Below are 12,112 nucleotides of genomic sequence, written 5' to 3'. Positions count from 1 at the left end.
GAAACATGGCTAACCGAGGTTATACTTGACATTTAGCAGGTCAGCTAATGTTAACATTCTTTCTATGATGCTAAATTTAGATAAAATGTGCAGTGTGACTGTAATATGTCCCTGATGTGGGTGGAGTACAGAAGCATGGCAGGCAAAAGCTGATGTTCTCACACACTTTATTTTTACTATTTTCATTGCTTTTCAGCATCATTCACTCACTCACTCGCTGCTCACACACAGACACACACGAGTTCTGGTCAGGAGAGCTCCCTTCTCTTCACTCTCTCCCAGGGGTGCAGATCCGATGTCAGGATTGGGGGGGACACAAAAGTGATTTTTTTTTTTTGCCCGTATGCAACTCATACCATGCAACCATAAATCACAACTTCATAGAGGCTCGCCACATCATTCAAAAAGTACTGCACAGGGAATCATTTGTCTGAAAATACATTTGTTTGTACAATTTTGAATAATTTAGGGGATTTTTATTGGGGGGGACAATTCATGTTTTTCAGAAATTGGGGGGGTCATGTCCCCCCCAGGATCTGCACCCATGCTCTCTCACAACTTTTCTAAGCTCCACTGTCACTGCAACAAACACAAACAACATTAATTGATAACAGGTGCATTGACTTTGCCACTCACCTTCCGTGGCCCCGCCCTTCATTCACAAGCTGACGCTAGGCCATGCCCCTGCTGCCTCATTGACATACATAGTTGCTAGATTGCATTATCTGAATTGACCATAGTATCAGCATAATAAGCAAATCTTTGTTTTTGATAAATTTGTTAGCCATCATACACTGAGTTAGCTTCCATAAGCACTAACATTACTGAGGGTTCTTTTTCACCACGTCAAGTCAAAGTTTATTTATATAGCAAGTCAGTGTGCTTTACAGAGATCAAATAAGAATAAGCAATAGGAGTACACAAAAATCAGTATAAAAGAAAAAAAAGTCAGATTTAAAGGAGACATGCCATACACTTTTCAATTATTTTAATAGTATTCACTGAGAGGCTTTTGTAAAGTTTGTTTGTTTTCTTTTCTTTCTTTTTTTAATTGAAAAAAAAAACACCCTGGTTTGAATAAGACAGGCTGATTTTGGGGGGTTGTGCCTTTAAATATGCAATTATATTCACTTTGATTGTTCACAAATTTCATACGCAAGGATTCCATTAGCCAATTAGAACAAAGCTATTTACATATTTAAATTACCCCCACCCCCCAAAAAAAATCAGGCTCTTTTATCCTGTAGGATTTTTATACCATGCTAAAACGACATTCCATGTCCCAACAGCTAGCCACTGTGTTCGGGGATCAGGTTGTCGAGGCCCCTGCCTTCGACTGCCGCCCAATCCACACTGCACCGGCCCCCTACAGCTACCTCTGTGGGTGGTGAACCCACAGGAGGTCGGGCCCACGTCACCACTTCAGGCTGAGCCCGGCCGGGGCCTGTGGGCAAAGGCCCAGCCACCAAGCGCTTGCATACAAACCCCAACCCCAGGCCTGGCTCCAGAGTGGGGCCCCGGCTGCGCCATACCGGGCGACGTCACGGTCCTTGATTGAGTTTTATCCATAAGGGGTTTTGGTGAACTGCTCTTGGTCTGGCCTGTCACCTAGGACCTGTCTGCCTTGGGAGACCCTAACAGGGGCATAATGCCCCTGACAACATAGCTCCTAGGATCATTCAAGCACACAAACCCCTCCACCACAATAAGGTGGCAGTTCTCCTCGAGATGAAGCTCCTCGAGATAACTGGACTCTCCACTTCTCTGGAGTCACCCATGGTGAGCAGCGGCGGGCTGGTGTGGGCTTGCTTATAGCTCCCCAGCTCAGCCGCCATGTGTTGGAGTTTACCCCAGTGAACGAGTGGGTCGCCTCTCTGCGCCTTCGGATCGGGGAGAGGGCTCTTGCTGTTGTTTGTGCCTATGGGCCAAATAGCAATATAGAGTATCTGGCCTTCTTGAAGTCCCTGGGAGAGGTACTGAGAGGTGCTCAGACTGGGGACTCCATTGTTCTACTGGGGGACTTCAACGCTCATGTGGGCGATGACAGTGACACCTGGAGGGGAGTGATTGGGAGGAACGGCCTCCCCGATCTGAACCTGAGTGGTGTTTTGTTATTGGACTTCTGTGCTAGTCACAGTTTGTCCATAACAAACACCATGTTCGAGCATAGGGGTGTCCATAAGTGCACGTGGCACCAGGACACCTTAGGTCGGAGGTCAATGATTGACTTTGTTGTCGTTTCATCGGACCTCCGGCCCTATGTCTTGGACACTCGGGTGAAGAGAGGGCCTGAGCTGTCAACTGATCACCACCTGGTGGTGAGTTGGATCCGCTGGCGGAGGAGGAAGCCAGACAGACCTGGCAGGCCCAAATGTATGGTGAGGGTCTGCTGAGAACATTTGGCCGAGCACTCTGTTGGGGAGGTCTTTAACTCCCACCTCCGGGAGAGCTTCTCCCAGCTTCTGAGGGAGGCAGGGGACATTGAGTCTGAGTGGACCATGTTCTCTGCCTCCATTGTCGACGCGGCTGTTCGGAGCTGTGGCTGCAAGGTCTCCGGTGCCTGTCGTGGCGGCAATCTCCAAACCTGGTGGTGGACACCAGAAGTAAGGGATGCCGTCAATCTGAAGAAGGAGTCCTATCGGGCCATATTGGCCTCCGGGACTCCTGAGGCAGCTGACGGGTATTGGCAAGCCAGGCGTGCCGCAGCTTGGGCAGTTGCAGAGGCAAAAACTCGGAACTGGGAGGAGTTTGGTGAGGCCATGGAGGAGGACTATCGGTCGGCCTCGAAGAAATTCTGGCAAACTGTCTGGCGCCTCAGGAGGGGGAAACAGTACTCTGCCAACACTGTTTACAGTGTGGGTGGGGAGCTGTTGACCTCGACTGGGGACATTGTCGGGTGGTGGAAGGAATACTTCGAGGATCTCCTCAATCCCACAATCACGTCTTCCATTGACAAAGCGGAGGCTGATGACTCAGGGGTGGACTCATCCATTACCCAAGCTGAAGTCACTGAGGTGGTTAGCAAGCTCCTCGGTGGCAAGGCACTGGGGGTGGATGAGATCTGCCCTGAGTATCTCAAGTCCCTGGATGTTGTGGGGCTGTCTTGGCTGACATGCCTCTGCAACATCGCGTGGTGGTCGGGGACAGTGCCTCTGGAGTGGTAGACTGGGGTGGTGGTCCCTCTTTTTAAGAAAGGGGACCAGAGAGTGTGCTCCAATTATAGGGGAATCACACTTCTCAGCCTCCCAGAAAAGGTTTACTCCAGGGTACTGGAGAGGAGAATTTGGCCAATAGTCGAACCTCAGATCCAGGAGGAACAATGCGGTTTTTGTCATGGTCGCAGAACACTGGACCAGCTCTATACCCTTCATTGGGTGCTCGAGGGTTCATGGGAGTTTGCCCAACCAGTCCACATGTGCTTTGTGGATCTGGAGAAGTCATTTGACTGTGTCCCTCATGGTATTCTGTGGGGGGTACTTCGGGAGTATGGGGTTTGGGGCTCTTTGCTAAGGGCTGTCTGGTCCCTGTACGAATGGAGCAGGAGTCTGGTTCACATTGCCGTCAGTAAGTCAGACCTGTTCTCAGTGCATGTTGGACTCCGGCAGGGCTGCCCTTTGTCACTGGTTCTGTTCATAATTTTTATGGACAGAATTTCTAGGCGCAGCCAGGGGCCGGAAGGAATCCTGTTTGGGACCCACAGGATTTCATCTCTGCTTTTTGCAGATGATGTTGTCCTGTTGGCTTCTTCAAACCAGGACCTTCAGCATGCACTGGGGTGGTTTGCAGTCGAGTGTGAAGAGGCTGGGATGAGAATCAGCACCTCCAAGTCCGAGGCCATGGTTCTTGACTAGAAAAGGGTGGCTTGCCCTCTCCAGGTTGGTGGAGAAGTCCTGCCTCAAGTGGAGGAGTTTAAGTATCTCGGGATCTTGTTCATGAGTGAGGGAAGGATAGAGCGTGAGACCGACAGGCGGATCAGTGCGGCTTCTGCAGTGATGCGGTCACTTTACCGGTCCGTCATGGTGAAGAATGAGGTGAGCCAAAAGGCGAAGCTCTTGATTTACTGGTCGATCTACATTCTGACTCTCACCTATGGTCATGAGCTTTGGGTAATGACCGAAAGAACAAGATCGCGGATACAAGCGGCCGAAATGAGTTTCCTTCACAGGGTGGCTGGGTGCTCCCTTAGAGATAGGATGAGAAGCACAGTCACTCAGGAGGAGCTCAGAGTAGAGACGCTGCTCCTCCACATCGAGAGGAATCAGCTGAGGTGGCTCGGGCATCTCTTCCGGATGCCTCCTGGATGCCTCCCTGGGGAGGTGTTCCAGGCATGTCCCCCCGGGAGGAGGCCCCGGGGAAGACCCTGGACACGCTGGAGGGACTATGTCTCTCAGCTGGCCTGGGAACGCCTCGGTGCTCTTCCCGAGGAGCTGGCCGAGGTGTCTGGGGAAAGGGAAATTTGGGCTTCCATGCTCAGACTGCTGCCTCCGCGAGCCGGCCCCGGATAAGCGGAAGAAGATGAGACAAGGCTAAAATGACAGGAGGAAAAAAAGAACTGAGGATTTTTTTTCAATAATAATCAATAATAATAAAAAGAAACTCACAAACTTTACAAAAGCATTTCAGGGAATAATATAAAATAATTAAAAAGTGTACAGCATGGGACCTTTCAGGTGCATCTTATACACATTCCTAGTTGGAGAGTATAGATTAGACAGTGAAATGAGATTCGACATGTGATGAAGCTTTGGCTCAGTTCATACTTTAGATGATATTTGATCTCTCCGAATACAGATAAAATGATTATTTGAGGTCTTAGTTTAGACTTGCATATTAGACAGTGATCTGGGCTCATAGAGTAGTTTAGATGTTTAAATCCAAAGTTTGGTTTTGGTTTAAATATACAGATGAAACAGTGGTCTGATCTTATGGTTTCAGGGTGCAGTTTAAACAATTGATTGATCTTTTTGCTTGGAGCTATGGAGCATGAGCATGAGGTATGGGGGGGGGAGTTTTGAGGTGCAAATCATGTGATGGTCTAGTTTTTTTTTTTGCAGATCATCTGGATTTGGGGGAGTGCTAATCAGACCACAAATATGCAAATAAAGCAGGGGTGTCCAAACTTCTTCACAAAAGGCTGGTGTTGGAGGAGGTTTTCATTCCAATCAAGCAGGATCCCTGATCAGCTAATCCCTGATTTTGTAGTAGATCAGCAGCAGCAGCAGCAGCAGCCACAATGGCGACGGCCTCCCCATGTTGGTGCCAAAGATGTCTATCTTGTGCTGATGTAATACACTTGTTACAGTGCCTTGAAAAAGTATTCATACCCCTTGAACTTTTTCACATTTTTCCACCTTACAACCATGAACTTAAAAGTTTTTTATTGAGATTTTATGTGATAGACCAACACAGAGTAGCACATAATTGTGAAGTGAAACGAAAATGATAAATGGTCTTCAAAATTTTAAACAAATAAAAATCTGAAAAATGTGGTGTGCATTAGTATTCAGCCCCCTGTACTCTGATACCTCTAAATACAATCCAGTGCAATCAATTGCCTTCAGAAGTCATCTAATTAGTTAAGAGTCCTACTGTGTGTAATTTACTCTCAGCATAAATACACTTGTTCTGTGAAGGCCTCAGTGGTTTGTTAGAGAACACTGAAGAACAAACAGCATCATGAAGACCAAAGAACGCACCAGACAGGTCAGGGATAAAGTTCTGGAGAAGTTTAAAGCAGGGTTAGGTTATAAAAAAATATCCCAAGCTCTGAACATCTCAAGAAGCACTGTTCAAACCATCATTCAAAAATGGAAAAAGTATGGCACAACTGCAAACCTACCAAGACATGGCCGTCCACCTAAACTGACAGAGCGAGCAAGGAGAGCACTGGTCAGAGAAGCAGCCAAGAGGCTCATGATCACTCTGGAGGAGCTGCAGAAATCCACAGCTCAGGTGGGAGAATCTGTGCACAGGACAACTATAAGTCATACACTCCACAAATCTGGCCTTTTTGGAAGAGTGGCAAAAAGAAAGCCATTGTTGAAAGACAGGCATAAGAAGTCCCATTTGCAGTTTGCCAGAAGCCATGTAGGAGACACAGCAAACATGTGGAAGAAGGTACTTTGGTCAGATGAGACCAAAGTTGAACTTTTTGGCCTAAATGCAAAGCGCTATGTGTGGCGGAAAACTAACACTGCTCATCACCCTGCACACACCATCCCCACTGTGAAACATGGTGGTGGCAGCATCATGCTATGGGGATGCTTTTCTTCAGCAGGGACAGGGAAGCTGGTCAGAGTTGATGGGAAGATGGATGGAGCTAAATACAGGGCAATCCTGGAAGAGAACATGTTGGAGGCTGCAAAAGATTTGAGACTGGGAAGGAGATTCACCTTCCAGCAAGACAATGACCCTAAACATACAGCCAGAGCTACAATGGAATGGTTTACATCAAAGAATATTCATGTGTTAGAATGGCCCAGTCAAAGTCCAGACCTAAATCCCATTGAGCACCTGTGGCAAGACTTGAAAATTGCTGTTCACAGACGCTCTTCATCCAATCTGGCTGAGCTTGAGTTATTTTGCAAAGAAGAATGGGCAAAAATTTCAGTGTCTAGATGTGCAAAGCTGGTAGAGACATACCACAAAAGACTTGCAGCTGTAATTGCAGCAAAAGGTGGCTCTACAAAGTATTGACGCAGGGGGGCTGAATACTAATGCACATCACATTTTTCAGATTTTTATTTGTTTAAAATTTTGAAGACCATTTATCATTTTTGTTTCACTTCACAATTATGTGCTACTCTGTGTTGGTCTATCACATAAAATCTCAATAAAAACTTTTAAGTTCGTGGTTGTAAGGTGGAAAAATTTGAAAAAGTTCAAGGGGTATGAATACTTTTTCAAGGCACCATACCAATGAAATTTGCGAGCTCATCACTCCATCTCAGCTTCTGCCTTCCCCATTGTCTTCAGCCCAACCAAGATCTCCATTCTGTGACATGTTTTGCCCACGTATTGGCAGATGTTCTTGCAAGGTGGCCAGTCTATCTCCATTTCTTTCCTTTGATTGTCTGTATTATGTCCAATACTTGAGTCTGGTTTCTGATCCACTGGAGTGTCTTCTTATCATGCTTAGATATTCCAAACTTGGTACGCTCCATACTGTGCTGTGTAGTTTTAAGTTTCTGTTCCAGTTTCTTTGTTAAAGCCCAGGTTTCAGATTCATAAGTCATTACAGGCAGAACACACTGATTAAAAACTTTTCTCTTGAGACAAATGGGCATGCTCCTCCTCATGGTATCACTGAGGTTACCAAATGCACTCCAACCAGCTCTTGTCCTTCTTTTGACCTCATCCATTTGATCATGATCCATTGTAATTTGCTGTTCTAAGTAAATATAGTGGTTGACTTTCTCAATTTCAGTAGTTTACCAACCATTGAAAAAAAAAACCCTGCACCCACACCGTCTCTTTCTGGATAAGATTGGACCCCTGCTTTAGCTTTAGATGAATAAGCCCCAATAATTCATTCATCAATTATGCTCCAATCATTTACATACCTATCATTACATCAGATTAAACACCAGCCGGGTGGGCAGAGAGGAGATTAATATATAAACCCCTCCCTCCCCACCACCCCCACACAAGAACACACATGGTTAAAAAAATCACATTTTAATTCCACATAAAATCCCACTCCAGACCAATTTATCACTAATTACAAATAGCTTGCAGAGTACAGAGCAGATTAAATAGTGTTTCCTGAGAAGCCCCTCCTTCAGACAGTACTTAATCACAACCCAGACCTGCATGCAAATTTAACGTAAATCCTAAAACACATGGCTTATATACTGTCTTGGAAGGGATTAAATGTGGACCAGGCCCCACAAATGTTCAAGTCGACAGCAGGATTCAACAAATCATACTGGGAGAGTTTGGATGGACGGAAGGATGGGGGAAAAAAATTCCCATTACTCCGATTGGAATAAGTTCACAACACTGACATTTCCTTTACTAGATAAAAATGGTCTTCTATCACTATCAAGCTATACAAGCATTAGTGTACAACTGTGTTATGAAACACCAACACATCTTTTCTTAATCTTTAATAGAACTGAAGGAGGTGGTTGAAATTCATTATATGCTGAAAAAAAATTCAAAATCCTAATTTGAGAATTTCTTTCCTTGGATGAATGACATTCAGGTAGTTCAGATAGTCAGTTCCCTCACTTTCAGGTTTGGTTGGAGAAACTGGAGCTCTCAGGAATCTTCCACTTGGAGGTCGATGTGAATATTTTTCCCAGTTGGAAAGTGGGAATTACACACAAATCCACTACCTAGAGCTGTTGCATTACCTCAGTTATCAAAAAGATTGTAAAATATTCTTTAGATTTCTGAAATAATATGATATATGATTATTCATATTAGCTCAAGATGGTTTCTTATTAAGAACTTATTGACTGAAACTATGAATTCATGAAATAATTCAGTAAAACAAACATTCAGCTTGGCTGAGAAGCAAAATAATAAATACACAACTAACAACTAAGCAATAGCACTGTACAGGACATGCTGTTAGAGGAAAATAATCAACAATGAGTTGGTGTGACGTGGCCTGAGATGAAGTTGAGTTACTCGTACCACTGCTGAACTTGATTAATTCCTAATAACAAGCATGTCCCAAAGCATTTTAATACCATTACAGTATTAATAACATCGATTTGCCAACAATTACAGTGCTTAAATGTAGACTGCCTTTCAGATTTTTAAAGTGTAGGTCATAAAAAGAATTTTCCCTGACACCCAGTTATTTTTGTTTAGTGGATCGAAAGCTACTGAATTCGAATCACAGACTTCCAATTTTATTAGTTTTTTTTTAATAGAACAATCAGTGAATTTAAGGCCACGTGGCCCTAAATTCTCCGCTGTTTTTTCCTGCTTCACCATGACCCAATTCAAGATACTATGTCATGCATCACATGGTGGGCTTTCCCCATTTGCACAAGGCATTGTGGGATACAAATTTGAAACAGGAGCGAAAAATGGAGGACGTGAGTGTGCAAATGAAACGTGAAAGACCAACTACAGTAACAGAAAATGAGAAGAAAAGACGTTATGTTGTGAAAGAAAGGAAATGCAGGACCAAACTAATACATATCGGTGGTCAGCGAGCACCTCAGTGTGACCAGCTGTTCATTTAGCAGCAGAATGATGTAACTGTCAGTGCATGGTCACAGTAAACATGCGCATGCACACACGGACTTCCTCTATCTGCTTGACTGCGTGAAGCAAGCGATTTCATGCATATTATTTGCTAGGGAATCATCTCAAATTAAATAACTTCCCAGCCACAGAATGGCCTGATATTTTGTAAGATATTACAGAAATAAATATATATCACAATGACCAAATTTCACAGGGAACTAAATTTCACCAATTTTATGAAATCGAAAGGCTGTCTAGCTTTAATTAATTAACGAATGACGTGACGCATTTCAGGGGTATACAGTTAGATTTAATGTTGTGGAACATCAGCAAGACAAGATAGTTTCTGTTATCACTTAACAATAAACAGTTGTTCCCTCACCAGTGTTTCCTTTTCTCTTTTTTTAAGGCAATAAAAAAAAAAACAATGCAGACTTTCACTTTAATGAGAAACCAGAAAGCCCAAATCCCTCTGCCTTGAAGACTTTGCCATGACAGTTAATGTAAAGTTACAGCTTTGGAGCTACGGTTGTTTTCAGCTCCTTTTATCTGTCTTTTTTTGAGGTAATAATATCATACAGTGTCTATTCTCCATTTCAAATTTGGCCAAATGATTCCTATAAATGCATCATTCAATGCATTACACATGTATTATCTGTTGCAGAGATGAACAATCAGTCCAGTTCTCTTTTACTTTACCCAGCACATTTTACTACACAGACACTTATTATTCAACAATATATCATTTCAATCTGTGAACACATTATTTCAATTGGTATAAACCTTTTCAAGACTGTCTCTTCAGTGAAAAATTTAATTTAGTGATACTGTGTATATAAAGCTTTGTACTGCACCAAAAAACAGACAAAGCCATCAAACTGTGCATGTGTGTGTATGCTTATGAGTGTGGTACTTGGGACGATCCCTACTCTGAAGCTCACATCCAAAGGCAATACCAGGGGAAAATGAATTAAGCATGTATACAATATGGACACTTTCTGATATTAGTACCTTTAATGATGCTACACACTCCCAATCAAACCATTAAAGAGACGGGCCATCTGGCTAACTTTGGCAAATGGACTGGGGCCCTTACACACACACACACACACACACACACACACTTCCCTGCTATGTGAAAGTCACAAAACAGAAATACAGTCACTGTGTATCATAAAGTGAGTGTTTCATGCTCTCTCTCTCTCTAGTGATCTGAGGGGGAAAGTGGGAAGAATCTTCACGCATGTAATGGGATAATGAAAAGGAAATATTTATATTAAGGGAAAAACAAACTATTGAAAATCTCCTCATTAGGCTTTGTTAATAAATGCAAATGTGGGTAATTAGCGAGAGGACCTTGGAGCTTCTGTTTTGCTTTTCTTGCTTGTTTGCATGTTGTTGTTGTTTTGTTTTTTTTTGAAGTTTTGCCTCTTCGTTCCTTCGCTCTGTGAGGAACTCTCCTCCCTTCTTCTCCTCACTTTCATCAACAACAGAACAACAGTACAGTTTTTGTCTTCATTACTGACAGTGTAGACACTCTCAGAAACCATAGATTTGGTCATATACAGGATATTACACAGTTGCGTAAAGATAAAGTTTATCTTCGAGTGGTGACTGTACATTTTCAAGAGTGAGTGAAGTGAACAAGTGAAAATATTTTTAACATGAGAAGATAAACTTCATATCTTCACACCACTGTGTAATGTTCTTTATATTATATGGACACATAAAAAACCATACAAGTTAATCAAAAGAATTTTAATTTTGAACCGGTTCGCCATTTTGACAACGCGCGTCTAGTCAGCAGGAAAACACTGTGAGTGACATCATTGGAGTGAAATATCAGGAAATATGTCACTCAGATCTGCAATGTATTAAATGCGAGTTTTTCAACACGAGAAGATAAACTTTATATCTTCAAGCCAACCTGAGATGTTCTTTTTATTATATAGACACATTCACAAACAAAAAGTACCCAAATTTATCAAAACAATTCAGCAATTTTCTCACAAGTTACATATAGAGATTTATGTTGTGGTTTTGGTTCTCCATGTTCCGGATGAAGCACGTATGAAAAATATGAGTGGTGTATTTCCCAGTGAAACACTCATTTCTGTATATACTGTATATATATATATATCAGGGCTTTACATTAACTTTTTTGCTCACCAGCCACTGTGGCTAGTGGTTTTCCCGAGTCACTAGCCATTCAGCCTTTTCTCTAGCCACAATTTTGTTGCCAGGAAATCGCAGTATTTTCTTCACCATGATACGTAAAAGTTCGGAAGCTCTAGATTTAATTATGAATGGCAGCATATAATGTATCTCTACAGTAGCACTCAAGTATTCAGTGCTGTTAAGGTAGCTCCCTACATGAAAACATGCAACCAGTTCAGACAAAAATATAAACAGAGTATTCTGTTTATTGAACTCAAATTCAAGCCCCTTACAGTACAATATGAAATATCGTATAATATGAAAAATAACATTCAGTACAACTGAACTGATTCTAATATTAAAAGTCTAATTCAAAACATTTATCATTGAAAAACATTTGATGTTTTGATATGCAAGTATTATGTGTATTATCAAGTATTATTATGTATTATCTATTAATAGTGTGTGTGTGTGTGTGTGTGTGTGTGTGTGTGTGTGTGAACATGTGTAGAGAGAGACATTAAATGTCCTCATTGCATTCATCATCAGATGAGTCTGACTGGTCCATGAAAAATGGTCTTCATGACCTGAGGCTTCCAGCATGCCATAAGTTGATAGCTGGGGCGGGATCAACTTCTTTCCAATCACGTGAACGTTTCTAAACATCAGCTCCATCCTCTCCAGCTCAGCCGACTTCATGACAGCCAGGGACTGAAAGCAATGCTGTCCTGTAGTGAACTAGCCGTCT

This window comes from Neoarius graeffei, chromosome 24 (assembly GCF_027579695.1).
Source record: "Neoarius graeffei isolate fNeoGra1 chromosome 24, fNeoGra1.pri, whole genome shotgun sequence".
Lineage (NCBI taxonomy): Eukaryota > Metazoa > Chordata > Actinopteri > Siluriformes > Ariidae > Neoarius > Neoarius graeffei.
Note: the sequence above shows the minus strand (reverse complement) of the source record.